This window comes from Micropterus salmoides, unplaced genomic scaffold, assembly GCF_014851395.1.
Source record: "Micropterus salmoides isolate LMB-PRFRI ecotype aquatic unplaced genomic scaffold, ASM1485139v1 Ms_hic_scaffold_8, whole genome shotgun sequence".
NCBI classification, from domain to species: Eukaryota; Metazoa; Chordata; class Actinopteri; order Centrarchiformes; family Centrarchidae; genus Micropterus; species Micropterus salmoides.
Genome location: NW_024044570.1, coordinates 22727087 through 22749659, shown reverse-complemented (window position 1 = coordinate 22749659; position 22573 = coordinate 22727087). Strand labels below are relative to the sequence as shown.

Sequence of the window (22573 nt, the reverse complement as noted above, 5' to 3'; positions counted from 1 at the left end):
AGTTTTCCTTGAAGCTGTTCTTTTTTATTTTTATCGAAAAAACATCTAGCATTTCTTGGAAAGTTTTTCAACTAAAGCCTACGTCTGTCTATGCTTTTCCAATAACAGAACACACTTAGGGTGGGCCTTTTCCCCATTCTTCAACTTTTCCTCTTTCACCTCTAACCCCCATGGTCCTGCCCCACCTCCTCCCAGCCCAAAACCCGACACCTTGTCTCCCTGGGAACATCATCACTCCTGGTCCACATGGCGGGGCGAGTACACATCGCCGAGCTGCTAAGTCTACATTAGCTGGGGTGCCCCCTGTTTGCCCTGGGGGAGAGCATGTGTTCGTGGCCACTGGGCTCTCTGGGTCAGAAATGGCACACCAGGGTGTGATGGGCTTTGCTCTGCTGGTCATGGCCATCGTAGGTGTGAAATTCCCAGAGCTGAGGCTGGCCCGGTAGCACCAGAGCCCAAAAGCTGAACAGACAGAGGGAGGGAATAGATGTGTTAGACTTTTTGGTTAGCCACCATCATTTGTGTTTGAGTGGAAACCCACGGTCTCATTTTCCCGGTGCCCTTTCTTGTCTCAGTGCACAAACACACAGCACACTCATAGAACTAGTCTTAGAGTGTGGCACACAATGTGGCTTACGGCCAGGCTGCAACACTTTACTCCACTGTCATCTTGGCTGCATTGATTCATCCTTTTTTTTCTTTGAAGTCCAGAATTGACTTCTTAATTTTTGAGTTTTTCAGAGGAAAAGGCAAGCTTCTGTACAGATTTAGGGTTAGATTTAAACTTTTCTCATTGCTATATCTAGCTTTAGGGAATTATATTAAGTAATAATGACAGAGTAGGTCAATTGATGTATACATGCACATTGCATCCAAAAGGTCACAGTTTAATTAGTTTTTGATTTAGGTGTTACTTCCTGAGGGGAGGTTGGAATACTCCAAGGTCATTAAAACACTTTATATGTTTAGCATTGGTGTTTTTTATGACTTTTTCATGCCACAGAGAGATAGAGAGACCATTTAGACACCTTAGACGGTTGGCAGAGGTCGGTAAAGTATAAAGCAATGTTTCTTTAATGTCCTGTATGAACTAAAAATACTTGTTTAGACTAGTATAATACAAGCCGTTGGTGTCCTGATATGCACAGGCCCCAAGGCAGGGTTGAAACAATCTCCATATTCATCCTGGAAATGTTGAGGAGTTGATCTTGGGTTCCCTCACTTTGATACATCTCACAAAGGTTTTCTGTGTTAACAACACAGAAGGTCCCCTCTTTCCATTTGTCTTGACTCTGTTTTCAATTCAGGTTGTTAAGAGTGAAATTTTAATTTCACAACGACCTATGATTGAATCCTGAAGTCTAAAAAGATTCCAGCTGCCATCCAAAGGCAAGTTGTCTCTGATGCACTACAAAAACATTAAATCCCATTGTATGTTTCTGTTCCATTTGTTTAGTTATTTAGTTTAGTTCACTTGCAGAGTTATTGACAAAAAGAAGTTAAATTCCATGCCTATAATTTTGTACTCCATTTTGGCCTATCCTAACATGGTTGGTTGGCCAAATGTGTGTGATGCCTGACAGTCAGATGGTTTCCTGTGGCTTTTGAAATCCAATCACAGAGGCAGCCAATTTTGACTTTTTGCCACCAGCTTGCTCTGTATAAAGGGTGTTTTTAACTCAGTGGTGTGTAGATATTAACCCATTATATCCCCTTATTTAATGTTGTCCTTTTAACAAGTCTCTTATAATCGATGCTTTCATATGCAACAAGCAAGACATTTGAGGTTTTCTTCTGTGATACAGCTCTCTTTTTCAAGTCTGGAGCAGGGTGAGAGAGATGTAGTGTAAAAATGTTAGTGGCAAACTTAGCCTCATCCTAGTCTGTAAATAGTATGAACATCACAAAGCTCAACTCAGCCCCTAGTGGCTGGATAGAATATTGTGTCCATTAAGTCAATTCCACCTCAGTCCTAAATCCCTGTGTTACATCCTGAAGCACAATCAAAATTTTATGCTGCAAAGTGTAGCTGACAGCCTGTCATTACTGTTCTAATTTTCCCTATTATATGGCCACTTTGTGCTATTTATATCTATTTACTATTGTTGGTAATGGAAATACTTGATTACATATGAGACAGTAAACAAACAACGGCTTTCAGATGGTGGATTAGTTTTTCTTTGTCACTAAAGCCCCAGATTAAAGATATAAAACACCACAGAGGAGCTGTCCATGTCTCTGGTTTTGGAGGATTAGTGTTTCTAAGCAATAAAGTGCACTGAAATGAGTTTATCGTCCCTTGATCAACTCACTCCAACGGTCTCAAACCCCAACTCCACGCCTGGGCTTTCACAACCTACAATGAAGTCAGCCCATAACCTTAAGTACTGTTTTGTGGACCTGTGTAAATTTAACACCATTATACCACAAAGAGGGTCTGTGTAGGTGTTAATGCTAGTGTTGGAGATCGCCAGAGATCTGTATAATCCCTGCTTACCTCATCATGTGCTGCCAAAAAATGTCCTCCCTTGTTTATTACATTATGCAGACTTATTTTTGTCATTTTGTTCCGTTCTGTGATCTTTTGAATCACTTTGATTTTTCCCCCTGCAATTCTCTAGTTCTTTATGTTGTTTTGGAATGCGATATTTGTGTTTCTACCCGCTCTTCTTTTGCTTATCCCTGTTAAACAATCAAGAAAGTACTACTGGACCTTAGACTTGCGTAACTTAATTTAAAGTTACTGCTGTTTTTATCTGTGAAAGTACTTCAAAGGAATCACCATAGGCAGGAGTGGTGGTCCTGATGGATTTAGTGATGTGCTGTGTTGTAGTCTCTTGCAGCAGGATCGATGCTTAACTGTCATGACTGTCATTTTTGGAGCCTGACCTACAGTATTTGCCAGCAAATGACCTCTCCACTTTAAACTTTTTGTTATTTCATGCCCAGGACCTACTGTCCAGTTTGACCTCAGGTGAACCCTTAACTATAAATTGTTTGGAATATAATATACTCTGTCTGTTTTCTTAAGTTTAGTGAATTCTCCTATGCCAACATTTTGTTTCCTAATTACAAGTTGATCTGAAACTTTAAACGTCACTTTTTTTTACTCTTCTTTTCTTTAACTTTGCACCTCTCTCTCTCTGTGCCATGGCCCAGATTTGGCAGAGTTGGGTTTGTGTGTGGTGGCACTTGAGGGCAGGGTGCAGAGCTTGCCTGGATTGAGTGTACCCAGCCCCTTATAATTACAGACAGTAAACAGCTAGCTCTTTTAGGCCTATTTTCCCTGTCTAATGGGGAGCGAGTTCACTTTGGCATAAGAAGAAAAGGCAGAGAGGATGAGAAGGAGGGGGAAGACTGAAGATGGACAAAAACTGTCATCCTTATTTTGGGTGTTGATGATGGAAGCAGTTTGCAAAGAGTCGGTGAGACTTAGAGACAGGTTTATAGACACACAAACACACAGAGACAGACATTGTCCCTACCCTTTAGAACCCAACACACACATACAAACACACACACACACACACACACACACACACACTTTTCCCGAGTGACAGTCTTTTGATTTCTTACAGTAAGTCTTAATTAGAACTTCCCTGGTTATGTCTCTTCACATTTTACTTTTCTCCCTAAAACTGCCAAAGTGATTGCCTGTCTTGCTCTATGTCTCTCTCTGAGAGTGTCTGTGTTTTTTTTTCCATTGGCCTCCCTGCCTGTGTCCTTCCCTCTGTCTCTCCCCTCTCTTTCAAGTGAATCTCTGCTGCCTCACACATTTCACTCTGTCCAAATTTAATCCTCCTCGTTCTGCTTTCCTTCTTTGTTTTATTTCATTTCTCATTTACCAATACACACACACACACACACACACACACATACACAAGCATGCACACACACACACACACACACACACACACACACTTTATCCTTCCTTATTCCATCTAGTGCTCCACTGGCAAAACTGTTAAGGTGAAACAACTCTGAAGCAGTGTGCTCAATGTAAAATTTCAAAACACACAAATAAGAGTTTGTGGATTTAAACCAGATGCTCTATGCCATCTCTCTGTCTCTTGCTTCCTCCTCTCTTTCTGTCCCTCTCTCTCTCTGTGCACTGCACAGCACTGGCAGGCGGTTGGATGGGAGGTTTTCTTTGGCAGTCTGCTCCCCCTCTCTTGGCTGGGACAGGCCCTGGAGCGTGCTACTGGCTGGGAGTGTGGAAGGGAAACTGGGAGCTAGTGAAGGAGGAGGGGAGGGAGGGAGAGAGTGCTTGGGAGGAGGGAGACTGGAGGGGTGGAGGCGTGGTTTGCAGCTGGTAATGAAGTCTTCTCTTTTCATCCTCAGAAGGCAGAGTGTGAGCGGATGAGCCCGGGGTCTGCGCGGCTCCACTGCTTTCTCTGCCTGTAAAGTGTGCTGAGCGCCGCTCCGCTCTGCACTGGGCTGCCTGTGCGTCTCAGCGCCCCTCTCCCTCAGCTGAGAGACACAAAGAGACCGAGGCTGAGAGAGACCGCAGCAGTCATGAGGCTCTCCCTTGTATCGGTTCCACAGCATTACTCTTGAGGTAAGACTTCAGACTGTCTCCTCCTCGTGTCCTGCTCCTGCCTGTCTCTCTCTCACTGGTCTCCTGTGCTGTCTGTCTGTCTCTGTTGATTGTTGTGGTGGTAGTGGGGGGGGGGGGGGGGGGGGGGGGGGGGGGGATAGGGGTTGTCCCTTTTAGGCCCCTCCCACAAATGTGTGTGTGTGTGTGTGTGTGTGCGCACTGTTTAGGTGTGAACGCAGACTGAGCATTCAGTGAAAGGTTTTTGTTAATAGTGATAAATGGCTTTCACAAGGCAAGGACGAGGGTCAGTCTGGGGCTGAGATGAATTAGAAAAAGGAAGTTGGGATATCATTTATTGAATGGGAACTCTAGTAACAGTTGTCTGGAAGTGGATATTCAGGGACAAATTTTATTTTTTTTCCCTAGAATGCATATGTTGTCAGGTAAATGTATTATTACTCTGTTAAGTTTTATTGTTGGTCTGGGCTGTTGCTAGTGTAATATATAGCCATACAGTGATACTACCCTACACACACTCAGGTGTTACTGCACCTGAGTGTGTGTGTGTGTGTGGGGGGGGGGGGGGGGTGTGTGTGTGTGTGGGGGGGGGGGGGGGGGGGGATCTATTTGCAATGTTGATTGCTGTTTAAGACAGAGGGATGCAACAGGCTATTGGGGGCTCATCTCTGTAAATAATAAAGGACAGGTGACAGTATTTACTGCATCTGCAGCCCAGTGACACCAGGCTTTGATGTGTCCTCCTCCCCGCTGGCCAATTCAGATCCGGCCTGCGACTCGCTCTCTTTCATCCACATTTCCTTGGAAATCCATCGATCTGTATTCTTAGAATTACCTCCTTCCTGTTGCCATTCACCCTATGGATTCCTGCACCCTTATACCCCTTGGTGAAGCCTTCACCTCCCATCAACACCTCCCGTATTTTTATAGACTGTATTCCTATGGTTTTATTCTTCATCTCCACTAGTCAGACATGCTTCTGGGGAACGGGTCTTTCCGATACCTCTCCCGGAAAAAAAAAACTAAGCGACTTTCCATTAGTTTCTGCTGGGCCATGAGAATTATGGTTTCCCAAATGAATAGTATACAGGAGCCCAGCTTAATTGAAAAAACACAAGCGTGGTCTGCTATGAAGGAGACGGTCCTTGTGTCACTCTTGAACTGTCGAATGTACTTTCCAGAGCTGGCGAGTGGGAGAGAAAGAGAGAGGAAAATACAAAAAGAGCATGAGATAGAGGACAGACAGAAAGCTGAGGCACATGAAATTATGAAATGAAAGTGTGGTGAAAGGACTGATTGAAAACATTGTGGGTACTATAAAATGTAGATTTGGAGATGAATGAAGAGTGGTCATCAAGGGAACACAGAAAACCCTATACGAATTCTTCTGAAGGAACCCAGAAGAAAATATAAAGCAGTGCTGTGTGAATGAATTTCCAGTTTGGCTTCATCTGGTCTCTGTCAGGACAGTGTGTGTAACAGGGAATTTTTAGTAGGATAGAATGGCAGAACGGGGCCATCATGAGACTGTTTGCTGGCCATTAAGCTCCGTACGGCAACAATAGAACCCACAGTAAAACCTGCTTGAGTCCAGCTAACAGCAGCAACTCTCCCATGAGTCTCCCAACAGGGAGTCATCATAACATTTAACCCTACTGAAGTATACTCAGCTGAGCAGTAAAGAATATCTGTATAAAAAACGACCACCAGTGAGCCTTTAGAGAGGTTTGTTAAATGTTGTTGCATTTCCCATGTGAACAATACTTGACATAGCCTATGAATATATGTCTTGTTATGTTTTATTGTGTCTGCTGTTACCTCCCGCCCAACCCACCCCCACAACCAAACCCTCGGTTCACCCCCTGCAGTCTATCTCCCACCCTCTCTGCTCTGTTTGTGTGACATGTTTGTGTGGCAACCCCATATGGTGATGATTGAGTCCCTGTCTTGGTTCAGATGGCACATTTGTCACACACATGTTTGCCAGCAGCTGCTGTTGCTAGGGCTTGCAAGGTTGCAGGGGAAAGCATCTCTTGTTGACTTCCTCACTGGGTGGCTCATTTGTTTGTGAGGGCACTGTGACCCCTGACCCTACTACCACCTCCTGATTCTCACACTGCTCGTTAATGTAACTCTAGACCCACCGACAGCCCCACCGTCCCTACTCTTCTACCACCAAACTCATGCATGATTACCGCGAGAGGGAAGTATGGAAAGATCAACACTTGCAACCTTAGGTCTTAGTTAAAGTAAGCTAAGTCTGTTTATTTATATATCACCTTTAAAAACAACAGGAGATGAGCCAAAGTGCTTTCCAGTCGAGGCAGATGGGTTAGAATATGCCTCAATACAGGTATACATGAGAAAATAATACATAACGTAATACAATAATGCAAAAATAGAGAAAAGGCAAGACTAAAAATGGAAACCTAAAAAAACTAACATGATTCAAGCAGAGTAAAAAAATAGGAAGTTATGAGAACTATAATTAAACATTTAGATTAATTAATTAATAGACATTAGAAACAAGTTAAGAGGGACAAAAAACCATGGGGCACTGAACTAAAAGCAGAAGAAACTAGATGGGTCCTTAAATTTGATTTAAAATTATCAATGGTGGATCTGGAGTTAATGTGGGACAGGAGGCAATTCCAGAGCCCGGGAGCAGCAACAGCAAAAGCTTGGTCACCTTTGCTTTTGAGTGAGGGACTGCAGGGAGTTGTTGTGAGGATGACCTAAGTGACCTGAGGCAGAACATGGAGTTAGAAGATCAGTAATGTTGTGTTATGGAGCTAATCCATTTAAGGCTTTAAAAACGTTTAAAAAGTAACATGTTCAGTCAATCAATTCTGTATTTCTCTGGTAACCAATGCAGGTGAGCCAGAACAGGAGGGATGTGTTGTCTTTTCTTTGTTCCAGTTAAAAGTCCAGCAGCTGCATTTTTTAACCATTTGGAGTCGAGAAAGGGTGGAATGGGCCAACCCCATATACAGGGAATTACAGTAATCAAGCTGAGAGGTGGGCATGGATAATTGTTTCCAGATCTCAATGAGATAAAAACGGTTTTAATTAAGAGTCTAAGCCCTCCACAACAGAACTTACTTGTTAGTGTCCAAGAAAACACCAATATTTTTCAAGACCAGAGTCTGAGCACCTTGCTTAGGTTGGTGACAGAGCTAGCGGGGCCAGATGTGATTACCTCAGTTTTGTTTTCATTTAGTTGAGGGAAGTTCCCTGCTGTTCAGGATTTGATGTTGATTTGATGTTTAGACGGTTAAAGAGGTTCCTCCGTGAGCAGGCGCTGTTTGGTGTAAATGGTAGGTAACATTGTGTGCAGTATACAGTATACAGTGGTACAGAATATTGTATTTCTTAAAAGTAGAGCCATGAAGAAACATGTATAATGAGAATAAAAGAGGGCCTAAAATTGGGGGATGCCACATTTAATGGGAGCAGGAGATGGAGAGCAGTTTCCTACTAAAAATGTTCTGTCTTTTAGGTAGGAGGTAAACCATTTTAACACAGGGCCCTGCAGATCGACTTCAACCTCCAGGCATTTTAAAAGAATGCCATGGTCGATAGCGTCAAATGCTGTACTGAGATCGAGCAGGACTAAAACGTCACGAGTCGATAAGTGACCAGAGTCGACCGAGAGAAGGATGTTATTATGTAGAGCAGATTCTATACCGTGCACAGCTCTAAAAGCAGATTTGAATTTTTCAGAAATGTTAAATATGTTCAAATAGGAGGGGACCCTGGAGAAGACAACTTTCCCCAAAATCGTAGAAATAAATGGTAGCTTATAGATGGGCCTGTAATTGTTATGGTCATTGTGGCGTAAAAGCCAGGTTTCTTTAGTAAGGGTTGTGCATTTGCATGTTTAAAACTAGAAGGGATGATTTCATGTGTTAAAGAGGTATTTATTATAGTTAAAATAAGGTATCAGATTCAAAGTTGGGTCAAAGTCTTTCTTGAAAAGGTGTGACAGTATAATTTATAAAGCACAATAGGTAGGATTCATGTGTGGAAACATGTCAGACAGCTGGAGGGACAACTCTGATTGAAACTGCAGGAGGTGAGATTTGAGATTTTATGTTGTCAATTTTGCTAGTGAAGCAAAAACATCTCACAGGTTTCTGTAGTTGCAGCAGAGGAAGCAACAGCAGCAGGATTCAAGAAGGAGTTAATTGTGTTGGACAGAATTTTAGGCCTATGGGCATTTTTACGAATTAGTTCAGAATAATATTGTGCCTTAGCTGCCTTAAAACTTTAAACAATCTCTCAAAATGTTCCTCAGAAATTAAGTAAGTTAGTAAACATCCACTGGGATCCTAAAAATGCTGCCTGTTAATGTAACTCTAGACTCCCTGACAGCACCACTGCCTCCACTCCTCTACCACTACCACCACTAAATTCATGCATGATTACCATCAGACAGAAGTATGGAAAGATAAACACTTGCAACAGTAGGTCTTAGCTAAAATATGTCTTCTAAGGAAACGTCCACCGGGATCCTGAAAAAGGATGACTTCAGTGTAACCAGAGAGTGTGTGGAGATTGAAGTGTGAACAGAAACCTCAGGAAGTGTGATTTAATATTCCAAGGAAAGCCGCCTTTTTTGTGATTAATGCACATTTGTATTTACATCTTACCATACTATTAATCATAATCCCCCAACCAGATACTGTGACTATGAGACTAAGTATTAAATCTAGATTAGTATCTAAGGGGCATGATAGTGGCTATTTGGTTGGTTTATTGTCAGCTAAGCAGGTACTGTCCAGACCAGTCACTAAGGTTACATAAGACTGGGGAGGTTATTCATCCCTTAATTCCCATGTTGAGTGATTTGGTCATGACTTCTGACCTCTCTGCCTCACTCCTGACAGGGCTGAGATGACTTTCATTAAGCTTTAATAATGAAAGTGGAACATTGACCTCAACCTAAAAAGACAATGCTAATGTCAGTGATTTGCCTGTTCTTCAACTGAATACAAACCTTTTTTTTTTTAAACACAGAAAGCCAAACCTTAATTTCTTTGACCATATCATATTCAGCTAAATTTAAATCTATAATTGAAGAGTTGCCTTCGTGATTAAAATTCATCATTTTGTGTGTCAACTGATCATAACTGTAAATACAGGCCTGTGTTACTTTTTGATTTACAGATCACGCCTCAAACATTGATGGGCTATAGAGTAGTTGCTACAGTAAAATAAATTGTGGTGTCAATTAAATAGATTTTTTTTGGTAGAGCTGAGGATGGAGATCATAGTGTTAGCTAAAGCGTTCCCTCTCATTATGGTTTTTGTAAACAGATTTCCATGACCTACAATATCATGGTTGGTAAATGTCTCTATACTAGTCGTATAACATGTTTTTCATTATTTTTGCTGTAGACATTGACGGTATGGCAGCATGGGCTGTCCAGATGCAGACAGTATAGTGAGCTTTCAGTGACAAAATAATAATTATAATACCTACATTTTTAACATTTAGCCTCCTTTTTTGCATTTTCTATAATGCATCTCTTTTGTTTTGCTCATTTTATTATTTGAAATCATTACTACAAATAAAGTTTTGTTGCTGTTGAACTGCTTGAACTGGCCATGCAGGCGTGTCTCCATCTCTTTCTCAGCTCAGCTCGGCTCTGCTCTACTGTCACCCTCAAATTGCTCAGCTAGGCAGCTCTCAGAGCATCTGTTTACTTACGGCACAAATAGTCTCATCTGACACGACTTTGAAGGGCCATTAAAATAAGAAGGTGCATCAGAGCTCTGCATCAGTTCCTTCATCCTCCATCCTCCCTGGTGTCCTCTCCAGACCACCTAGTTTGTCCACACCTAGACTTGGTCCTGTGAATAGGAGGCTTTCTAAACTGAGCAGACTGCACTGCAGATGTAAAACACATGATTTGTGGGAGAGGAGAGTCCCCCAGGTTCCATCATTTCAGCTCTGTCCAATCTCCCCCCTCTCCTCCTCTTCCTCCCTATCTGAGTCCTCCTCTTCAAACATGACACATTCAGCATATTTTCCATCCTACTGTGTGTCTCTGTCAGGTCACACCTTCAAAATCTGAAGGGCCCCCTGAGCTCCCACACAAATCGCAGACTGATGTGCTTGTGTGTAACTGTGTGCATGTACGTATATGTTTTTGTGCATTGTTATGTATATTTTATGCATTCTTGACTATAAGTCCAAGTATCTCTGTCAGATGATAGGCAGTATACTATGTGTCTACTCACAAATAACTGTTGAACCCGCCGTCATGTGTTTATTAGACATTTTATCCAACAGGCAGAAAATTGGCCTGAATATTTGCCTGCTCCTCTGCTCCTTCTGCTGCATGAATGCAGACCCAGCAGCTCTGATTGGTTCTGACAGTGACAACAAGAACAGGCTGCCTGAGAAGACTTTCTGAAGACCTCCTCTTGCATCTGCTCAAAAAAAGTCAGGAGAAGGAGCCAGATAAATGAAGAAATTGATTTTCTCTGTGACCTTCTTTGTGACATTTTTGTAACTATGGGGTTATATTACCACCATACAAATAACAGTAGTTGGCGGTTGTCTGTAGGAGTTGTTTCATATTAGTTAGCATTGGTGGACTGTAGTGGACTTTTCAATGTACTGAGATTAAAACAAGAACAGACATCACTGTGTTACACTCAAAAAAGGTAGTAGTGCTTCCAATTTTCATTCTGCCTGATCCTTGGGCCTGCAGTAGTGACATCAGGTCTTTGGGGGGAGGGAAGCAAGGGAAATCACTAGTAAATTATAGCTCAGGCACATCCCCAGACGCTTTGGCCAGGGTCCTAGAGCTAAACAGCTTTAGGACCACTTTCCCTTTTTCAACCCCTTTTCCGCTACATTCCTGCTCTTCCCCTTTCACTCCTGCATTTTGCTCCAGATGTGGCATTGTTTGGACACATTTGTTCTAGGCAGAGTCTGATGTCATGCTCTATTTAAAGGGAAAGCCATGAGAACTGGGTGGAAAGGAGTGCGCTGTGGTCTCACATCAAAGCTTCTGTATATGACTGCTGATGACTGTCATCCATGTCACAGCAATCTGTGTCATGGACAGATGACCACATTCATTTTAAGTGTTGACAGACATGTCATTTTGAAAAGGTTCAGAGAGGAGGCACCACTTTCACAAAAACACAGAAAGATAGGAAACATGTTTGTTTGTTTTATCTCACATTGTCCACCAGGTTTGCTGAAGTTATCTTGCTTTCACTATTGTTGGAATAGTCTTCCACTCATGCAAAGAAAAAATACTGGGTTTTATTTTAAGCTTGCACTATTGCTGTTTATAATTTAACTGAGTGAATCTTGATACCATAGCTGGATGAAATGAAAAAATAGTGCCCTCAATTGAACCAACAAATATGACAGTTTTTATGGGTCAGAGGAGTCACATGCTGCCTAAACTGTCATGCCTCTCTAATTAGCTCTGTCAGTCAAATAACCTGGCACCTCATGCCATTAAAGAATGGGATAATGAATCTCTTTCTCTCTCTGTCTCTCAGTGTGTGCTGTATGTGAATGTGCAGTAGCTGTACAGTGGATTCAGCACTACTCTAAATACGAAAGAATCCATCACTTTCCAGCTATAGGGGAGTTACGATTGGCACCTTTTCTTCATAAAGTGGATGAAGGCCTATTTTCCTCAATGACTGAGCTTTTTGTGCCTTCTTATTTAAACTGTCAGCATAGTAGGGAGGCAGCAGCAGCTGACTATCAGGCTCTACTGTCAGATTCCCCATGGGAGCTCTGCCTTCAACACTGTTTGGCCTTCAAACACATATACTTGCCAGGTCCTCTCTAGTGTCCCCGGTTCAAACAGCTATAAGCTCCTACCCAGCTGAATATTTCCGGTTCAAACGGGCATGTTTGCTAGCTCTTCATCTTGCACGGTTCCCTCTCCTTGCTCCAGAGTGTTTGCTCAAGGAGTTCTCAGTGACTTTTTGGCCCTTCAGGAGTTGAAAGCTGGAATGACATGCAGACGATGGCCGTATTTCTATTCATTCAAGTGCACATACTCACACAGCCACAGAGAAATGGAAAGCAGCATTTGGATAATATAGCCATCAGTATGTCTCTCTTTATATATATAGCCTCCCAGCGACCCATGACACACTGCATTAGTGAAAAAGCTTGCTTGTTTGTCAAAAGCTTTGTTGCTCTTAGACACCCAGCCATGAGTCCTTTAAGGGTATAGATTCCTCTGGTTAAGAGGTAAAGCTGTCATCCTATGAAAACAGGGTCTTGAATGTTTTTAAAAGCATTGCTTTACCTCACCTATGTGCATTGACAGCCTTGAAAAGCCAGGTGAGCTTTTCATTTGTTCTGTCAGGCATTTGGCCATAGATGTTGCTGTTTTATTCCAAGGATATTTAAGGAGCTCCTCTCCATACAAGTTGGCAATGCAGATTCAGTTTTCCCACTTTTGAAGCACATATATAATTCTGTTCTTTATATTCATTTTGAAAGTAATTTTATATAAAAGCAGATGTTTTTGACACAAAAATGTGAGTCTCTGTGGGTCTCTCTCTCTCTCTCTCTAAGCTTGAAGTTCACTACAGCGCAATGACACTGTGGTCAACATCAAAGACTCTGACACAGACATGTTTACACTCTTGCATTTGTACACACACAAATAGATTTTTGGATAATGTACATCAACTTCCATAGAAGAACTGAAACGATAATGTCCTGTCTCACATTTGCACTAACAAACAGTTTCTCTGGTTGTGATCCAATGCAGCGCTCGGTGTGTCAGCCAGTCATAGGGGCCAAGTATTACACATAGCGAATGCATAACAGTTGAGCCCCAGGGTCACCAGGTCAAGCACATCAAGGTGATCAGTGCTTCCGCTCTAGATTCTGTTTATGACCATGTGTATACACACCTGCAGTCTGTCAGACAATTGTATACACCCCACACCCATCCTCAAGCTCACACAGCTGGCACAGCCAAACATTCACAGAGTGCATTTTAGGGGGAGTGTGTGTGTGTGTGTGTGTGTGTGTGTGTGTGTGTGTGTGTGAACTCCCTCAATCACTACACACACGGCAACAAATGCATACAAGCATACTCACTCCCAAACGTATGCAGAGATTGACATAAGCAAACACTGCATGGGAATGTAAGCTCACACAATGAATTCTTAATTCTGGAAACAAATTTAGCCAGACTGGATTTGATTTATTTATTTTTTGTTGCTTCATATTTCTTCTGTTAGTGCCAGAAGATCAATAGAAATTTTGTAGTATCTCTATCTTGATCTATGACAGCTTATATCTCTTTAAAAAGCTCTCAGCGATGTACCTTCCAATCACATTTGTTACATGAGTATGGACTGTGATGTATTTGTGCTGCAAAGTTGCAGGATACAGAAATAGAGCTGCAATCCTGAATATACAGTATGCTGTATATAGCACAGTCACATAGTGGGGAAAAGATGTGGCAGAGGTGCTAAAGATTAATTTTTCAAGGGTCATTTTTTTATGGGACTAAAACAGGTGGCTGGACTGTAGAAATGGAAGGTACAGATGGGTGAAGTTACGGGGTGGAGTAATGACAAACTTCAGTATAAATTAAAGTTAAACATTGTCATTTGAGGGGAGTGTCAGGCTGGTTGAAATGTACCTTTAATTTGCTTGATTTTTGTTTTTTTTAAATTCAGTTTGGCTGTTTGTTTTCCAGAGTCTCCTTTTGCTTTAACATTTAGGAAAGTTGTAAATCTAAAGGGATCAAAAAAGGAAATACCAAATCAGGTAATTCATGTAAATTTACCACTCTATGTCAGTGGACAGTTACATTTGCCAAGCCGTAAATAAATATTTCACTGATCTCAAAAACAGGAAATCTATCTATCCAAGAAAGAAAGAAAGAAGTCTCATTTAAACAAAAAAATTGCCCTTGAGGCAAAGTTTGGCTTCCTGTCACACTGGTAGCAATCCTATTTCACATTTTAAGCTGCCTGAACCCATTTGACTTTATGGACAGAGTGGTCATTCCTGTCAACACAGCTTACTGACTGAGTCTGTGTATGTATGTATGTATGTATGTATGTATGTATTTGTGTGTGTGTGTGTGTGTGTGTGTGTGTGTGTGCAGCCATGTATACAAACACCTACATGTGTTTTTGTTTAAAATGGCCCCTTGTGCTTGCTCATGGCTATCTGTTGGTTATATCTCTGCATTAGAAAGTTGGTGCCCACCCCTCTAGATTCAGCCTCAGCACAGTAGTATATATCTCATTTCCGTGTTTGCATGTAGTCCTAAACTGCCAAGGAGAAGAAAGAGATTTGTTATTTAAACCATGTGTGACTGCTGACGCAGATGGGAGAGGTTAAAGCAACTGGGAACTCAAAGAGTGTGGCTTCATCTGCCAATCTGTTTCACTCTCCATCTAAAGTAAGACACAAGATTGACAGTCTACGAGATGCTGTCAGCTCCTAGACAACCACTGAGTCCAGAAATGACCACTGCTGCTAGAAATAAGTGTGTTTTTAATTTATATTATCCTTCTAGGTTCTCCTTGACGCCAGGATAGCCACTAACTAAGCGGTGTACTTAATATCATATTATATAGTCCCACTTTGCCCACTTCTTTCGTTCGTCGTTAGAAATCAAATTTTTTTAGAGTGGTCATTTTCTAAAGCACTCATCTTTAACCAGATCGAGTAAGTGGGCTTGTGCAGCTGAGCTAAACTAACAGAGCTTCTGCCTGTGAGCCACAGTGGTATTACAAGTAAATACAACAGATACAGATAGTCTGCTGTGGAGGCGGATGTATTCACAGATTATGGGAGTGATCCACTCACAGTGGGCTAACAATGGCCTCATCAGTATGAGGTGCAGTGGGTTGGTGCTGCTTTGGATTGTGTGATGTTTATATAGCCCTAGGAAGGCTGTCCTGCTACATGTTAACACAGTATTAAATCATCTCATGCTGACAGCATTATCATAAGGATGTTGACTCTGGAAAGCTACGTATGGCTCAAATTCTTGGAAAGTGTCATCATACGATATTTGTGTATGAATGGAGTAAGATTGAACAGTTTTAAAGGTTTACATTTTGTTTTGTTGTTACATATGTTGAGTAGCATTTACTAAGAGGACAATTAAGACCATCAACATCAAGCAGATCAAGTCATTAACCTTTCAACTGTCATTGTATGTGACAGCAAGACCCACAGAAGGAATACTTTTTTTCTGCAGAAGACACAGCTCCAGGTATGCTAACAACATAAATGCTCTTTAGCCCTGGAGCAGAAAAGCTTTTCCTGCTGCAGGTCTGAAAAAGGAAACCTTGGGCTTTCTGATTTCTTCTAACAATAGAAAGCCTAATAGGCAGATCATCGCCCTGACCACAAATGCCTCTTTCTCTTAAGCAACTTTTATTTGAGAAGCTTAAACACATCTAAGGAGCTTAGTTATCTTGTAGATACAGGTGTACACCTGGAAGAGGGGCTCGGGAATTCCCAGACTGTCTCACTATCAGCAGAGAACACTGATGTTATCGTCCACACACTTTCTGCTGCTCACTGCTATTCTGTCTTCTTTCGACCTATACCACTCTTGTCACTCTCTTGTCTCCAGTCATAAATTATGCTCCAAGGAAAGCTACTAATACTGCAGAGAAAGCCACCTCAGTCCAGCCCTTTTAAATTCTCATGGCTCTGTGAGATGCTAGACTGGCACTGTAGGCCAGGCACCTCCTTTGACTAGAATGACAGACTCAGAGGCGAGCAGCGAGAGAGAAAGAGGGTGGGTAGGGCAGAGGTATTACTATCAGGTTTCCCTCTAACTACAGCAAAGACTGAGCCTGAGCCAGAGCTGCCACAGGGCCCTTCATATTCTCAGAGGCACTCATGTGCATTCTCCTTATGAAATGACATGCTTGGCCTCAGCTATTCTATTTCACGGAAGAAGTTCACCATTATTGCTGACATTTTGTTTTCCATGATTTTCCTGGTAAGTGAGATGAAGGGAAGGATAACAAAGAGTGGGGGCAGCAATATTTTGGTAAAGCAGTTGGATACATCTATTTCTGTTGCTGAGCAGTTGTCTCAGTTGCGCCATATGTTTTGAATAAAGTAACATAACCCACATATATATTTTTACGTGTGATTGACAATTAGTCTAAATGTGTTCCTTGTTTTCTGACTGCGTATCCCAAAGCATCAATAAAATATGCTTGTGAAGGAGCAATTTGAAGTGGTTTGATGTGCTGTAACTCACCAGAGCGCTCTATGATTAGACTTCATTTTCTCCTTTGGTTTGTCTTCATCACGTTCCCTCCTCATTTTTCACTCTTCTTTTACAACAGCTAGCTCGCACTCTTTCCGCTTTGTTCCGGCATCACTGTGTGAATATCATGAAAGTTCATGGGCAAAAAAGTCTTTGATCAAGCATGCACAGGCCCGCAGACAACTTCAAACACAGCTGCCCATCAGAAGCTTCAAATTTTAGCCCTTAATCCATGATTTATCTATACTGCTGGTTCCCAGGGTTCATTGGTCAGGCTATGATGGAGGGCATAGTAAACCGTTCAACAGAGTTACTCTATGTCACTTATTATTCAATTTCTAACACAGAGCTTCAAGTCATGATGGACTCTGAGTGAGTTTTAATGAAAGATTTCCTGCTTGGTCCCTGCCAGGCCGTCTACCACGCAATATCACCCTCTCCTTAAGAGCTCACTCCTTCAAATTAAGTGTGAGGGAAAAGCTGCAATGCTAAAAACAGAATGTTTTCAAAGGAATGGGACCATATTCAAGGAAAGTAACAGGAGTTGTATCCGACTTTAGACCCCGGCATGGGTCAGTGAGAGTAGAACTAGTAAAACCCAGAGGGCCATGTCTCCCCCTCTCATTTCACCAGTTCAGGCCCGAGATGAGGTGATCCACATGGTAGGGGAGGTGTGTGTGTGTGTGTGTGTGTGTGTGTGTGTGTGTGTGTGTGTGTGTGTGTGTGTGTGTGTGTGCGTGCGTGTGTGCGTGCATGTGTATGTGTGTGTGTGCACAGCAAGGAGGAAAAAGTCAGACTTTGGTTTTCGTCCAAGACAGGAAAACGCTGAAGTAAGTTCACCCGTCACCTCCCAGACTCCTGGATAAAGCACTGGCCTAATTGTACCTAATGCAGTTGTGTGACTTTTTCTTTTAACACCCTTTTAACAGTGTGTGTGCATGTGTGCGCGTGTATGTGCATGTCTGTGTAGAAGCCACCACCACACTAATGTGGCAGTGTTGCTGAGAAAAAAGGTCATGTGAGGAGAACTGCAGTGAGAATGTAATGATATATCGGGCTCTTTTTCCTGCAGCACATGTGTGTTTTCTGACAGTTTGTTTTTTTCTCCCGTTCCTTGATTTGTGTCAGGAGCAAAGACTCACCCATTTCGTGCTGTACAGACAGAACAGAACAGCCCCCACAGGCAGAGGAAGGAGTTTGGTCTGTCGAATGATGTCAGTGTTTGGAGAGGATGAGTGTGTTAGTGGTGGTGGTGGTAGGGAGGGGGGTGTAGATGAGTCTGGCAGAGGGGAAGAGAAGAGTATGTGTGGGGGAGGTAACACAAGATCCCCCACAGAGATGCTAAACTCCATTACAGACTGAAAGAGAGGGAAGAGGTCTCTTTACAAGGATATAGAAAAACGTTCCACTTTTAATCTGTGTGCAATCTAAAAATAACCTCCCTTCTCTGTCTACTGCCCACTGGGGCAGGCTTGTTAAAGAGTCTGTCTCCAAAGAGAGAGAGTCAAAGTGCTGCAGAGGACCAAACAAAAAGAAGAGAGAAAAGGGACAAGAAAAGAGGGAGGGATTCAGATGGAAAATGGAGCACAAGTGGGAGGGCAGAGACAGAGGAAGAGCAAAAAAGGAAAAGAAGGAAGAGTGCTGGGAAAGATGTGGGACAGATTAATCTTTGAGAGAGTGAGAATGGGTTCATGAAGCTGGAGTGACTGCTACGTGGATCAGACTCCTATGGTATCAGCTGTTCCTTCTCACCACACCGGGAAACCAGCCGGGCTCAGTGCAATGCTATTACACACCTATTTGGCCCCTAGGCTTTTGTGAGTCTTGGTGCTGCAATAAAAGCACCTAGTGCTTGGACATGTGGAATAACAGACAAGCTTTTACAGGGCCCGGTGGCATGGCCCTTCTCTGGGAGGTTCACCACACAAGCAGTGAATCACACACACCACATAGTCACCCATTCTTCAAATGCTTCTCTGCTTTCCAGTCTCATCGTCTGACTCACAACTTGCTACTGTACCCGTCCATCCAGCCACCCATGTGTCATCCTCCCCTCTGTTACTATAACGTTGTTCTTTTCCCCCTGACTTCCAGGAAAATGAATGGAAGAGGTGAGTGTTGGTTTGTTTTCACTGGGGACTGGGATTTAGTGATTTGCGCCAAAGACATTTGAAAAGTGTCTGACAAAGAGGGGAACAAGTTCTAAAAATACTAGACACTGTTTCTGGGACATTAAGATCCTCCCTCGGAAACTAAAACAATCTTTGACTTTATTCACTAGCATCCCTCTGCTCAATGGTAGGAGACTTCTCCAGACCGCGCACACCCATGGTTTTGTCTTTGTCTTTGTCTTTGTCTTTGACCAAGTGGATTCACTGTGCTCATCACATGGTGAATCTGCTGTACATCACAGCAGCCATCCTCTGACCCAAGACCTGGCTCTCAGCTGGTTTGATTTCAACATTCCAGCTTAAGCAGGGGCTAGTAAAGACATCCTGTCATCCTTAACACAGCTCCAGTTCCTTTTCTTTTTATACACACTCTCACACTGTGATTGCCAACTATTACATATTGTTCAGATATTCACTCAGATGACATAAAGAGCGCTGGCTGCCAAGTACTCAATCACATCTGAGCAATTACCCAACATAGCTGATAAACGACATATGGACCCTTCAAGTCCAGAGCAAGATCACAGAAATCTACTGGAGTCACATACCTTATCAGGGTGCCTTTTTACTACTGTGATGTCATTTTCCCCACTTAAAGCAGGGGCGCTAACCCCCTACCACTATTACTTTTTTTCTTTTTTTAACAATGGAACATCAGCTGGGCATCTGTGGAGAGATTGCATCACTGAGGTTATTCAAGCCTAAAGAGCAGCAGCAGCAGCAGCAAAAGTCTGAGAGAGTGAAACACCACAGAACTTGCTAAGGCCCTGACCAACCAAACAGCATTCATAAATTGTCCCTAGATTGTAGCTAAGTGCACAAGACCGACTGTTTGACTATGTAGTCATGATTACACACACACACACACACACACACACTGCTGTCCTCACACATCCTCTGTTGGCTCTCACTGCTGCTTTGAAGGAATGGTAGTCGCCTTGCCATAGAAAGGAAGGTATTTCCAGTGTAAGATAAGAGCATGTCCTTGAAATGTTCTATTTCTACATTTAAAGTAAGTTTTCCCCGACCTTTAAAACACCATAACAGAGATTTAAGTGTTTGCTCTCTGAGGATGGTCAATGCTTTTAACATTTCAAATCCTCTCAAAACTTTATGACCTTATATTTCATTTTAATTGCCCCTCACTCTTCAGTCTGCTCGTGTGATAGTGAGGTGGATAAGGGATGCAGAGAATCTACTCTCTGCAGAAACAACGCCAATGAGATGGGAATATGTTCATTTGTTCAACTTCTCCACATAGTTTTCAGTGCATGAACTTTGAATGTGTCTTTATTGTGAAAACAAAAAGAAGATGATTCCTAGTTTTTGAATGAAGATGACATGCCAACCCTAGATTTATGTCATGTTATGTCTGTGATGTGCAGTGCTTGCACGCAAAAGCAGCCTTGTCCAATGCACATTTAGAATTCATCCGACATTGTCAGTCATCAGTGAGAGGAAACGAAAAAGACGAAAAAAGGATCAAAGACGTGAAGTAATCACATTTTACATGTGAACAGTGCTTATTTATTTAGCATTTCCACAGATTCAAATATTTATACATGCTTCCTAAATTATGGCGCCTATTTCTGACTGCATCTTTGACCAAGATCAGGGTGTGTTTGGGTGACCAATGGTCCTCACATGGCCCCTAAAGACCAACTAGCTCTGGATTAATGGCTTTCATTGCTGCCCCAGAGATGCAAGCTGTGCCAACACAAATGGTTGCGCACGCAATGCTAGCATGACAAATTGAAGTGAGGGCAAAAGGGCAAATGGCAGACCACAGCCCAGACTGGCAGTTTTTCTAGTGGAGCTACATGAAGGCAGCATTAGGACCACAATGCTGAGCTAAGAGGTCAAAGGCGCAGGGTTACAGACCCTAGCTTGTCCCTCTGTCTCAGCCTTTAAATGGACTGTGACAGGGCTTCCGATCCCAACAGCCTGGCCAAATGGTTTATTCATCAGAGCTACTCATGGGTGTACATTTCATGCGTACAGAGGTTGACACATAAATTACAGTGTGCTATCCTTACCTCAGCTTGTGCAAATGGAAATGTCTGATTGATGTGCATGTGAAGGAAAGGAAATCTGCAAACTGTAAAGTTATCATTCACTTTAGTAATTTCATTTGTGTTATTGATTGTGTGTTTACAAGCTGTCATAAATGTGAAACATAAATCTAACAGTACATGGTGAAACATATAAACAATGAAAAAGATAAACAGCAGCTCCACCTTCATGTCTTTCACTTTTGTGTATCTTAGTCCCTGAATTATCCTAATTTCCCCTAACAGTTTCTTAGTCTTTAGTGACTCAGATATTGTATCCTGTCTCTGATTCAAGCACTGGCCATTGTCAACACAATAATTCACTGTTTTCCAAGTGTTGATTTTGTGACATTCTGATATGACATCATATTCTTTTAGTTTTACCTCCTGTGGTTTAAAGTCAATTGACTAAATAAAAGTAGAAAAACAGAGCCTGTAAATCATTACTCATTCTCAGATCAGGCTTTCCTGAAATGCATGGGAATGGAGCATTATGCTCATGCACACACATTTGTGGGCATGAATATTTGCGTGCGTTTGAAGGCCAAGAGGGGATCGTTGGTGGTTGTTTATGCAGCGACTATGCGGAAGCAGACTAACTGTGAGAACTTGAGAGAGTCTTGAACACTCTGGGTTTCTTGTCACCAAGGAGTAAAGCGTTTGAGCAGATCTAGATGTGCAGCAGCTGTAAAAATAGGAAAGAGAGGGAGAGTATGATTCATGATGGAGGACAGGCTTACTCCAGCTTGCTTACTGGTTTACTACGCCATGAAGAGGATCCAAATGATGCCCGGCCTTATCAGCCCGCTCCCACAGTGACTTAGAGTGATGGAGTGTAGAAAAGACCAGTTTGATAAAGGGATAGCTGTGACTTAAGACATTTTGATAAAACTACAATTACTACAGTCCCAATGGGTGTTTTTTTTCATGATGATGATTAATGCCCTCAAATAAGTTTTGCTAGTAGTGTGTTTAAGGTTCGCAAAAGGTGTGCGCACTCTTACCGGTAACCAGAATCTTGTGTTTTGGGCTTCTAGTGTAGCATTGTCTAATGGACTTTGAATAAATCACACTCATTCATCCATTATACTCTCAGAAAAGTTCAAGGGGGAAAAAGTTGTGTTATCTTTGTCAATGTTACATAAATAATCCATTAAGTGCTCCTGAACTGGTACATTTTCCATAAGACATGGGTTGAGAAAAATATTCATAAGTACACAGCATTTTCTTTGGGTCGTTCTTTGGCTTGGCCCAGCCGCCCGCCTCACACGCAGTCATGTGAAGCCAGGGAGGTTGGGCATGGTTGAAGCACAGAAGCCACTTTCTCTATCCCAGTCTCCAGCACTGGTCTCCAGTGAGCCTGAGCAGGTATGAGGGGAACAACATGAGCTCTGCCAGGGCCTTTGGTTTGTTCCTTAGCCTCGAGTCAGCCACTGACCTATAATAAGGCCTCCTGTTCAACATGGCGAAGGCAATGGGGAGAGTGGAAAAGAATTTACAGTAGTCCGGGTTGACGGAGTTTGTTGATCAGCC

The 22573-nt window shown here is 42.4% G+C and overlaps 1 protein-coding gene across 2 annotated transcripts in view; it reads left to right on the top strand.

Moving 5' to 3' along the window:
* The window catches only part of LOC119893551 (zinc finger protein 469), a 202108-nt gene that overhangs the window by 154289 nt on the left and 25246 nt on the right, over positions 1 to 22573 (top strand). For both annotated transcript variants that reach the window (XM_038705779.1, XM_038705780.1), the window contains one exon: positions 4342 to 4558. The gene's annotated coding sequence lies outside the window, so the exon portion shown is untranslated. The remainder of the gene's footprint in view (positions 1 to 4341; positions 4559 to 22573) is intronic.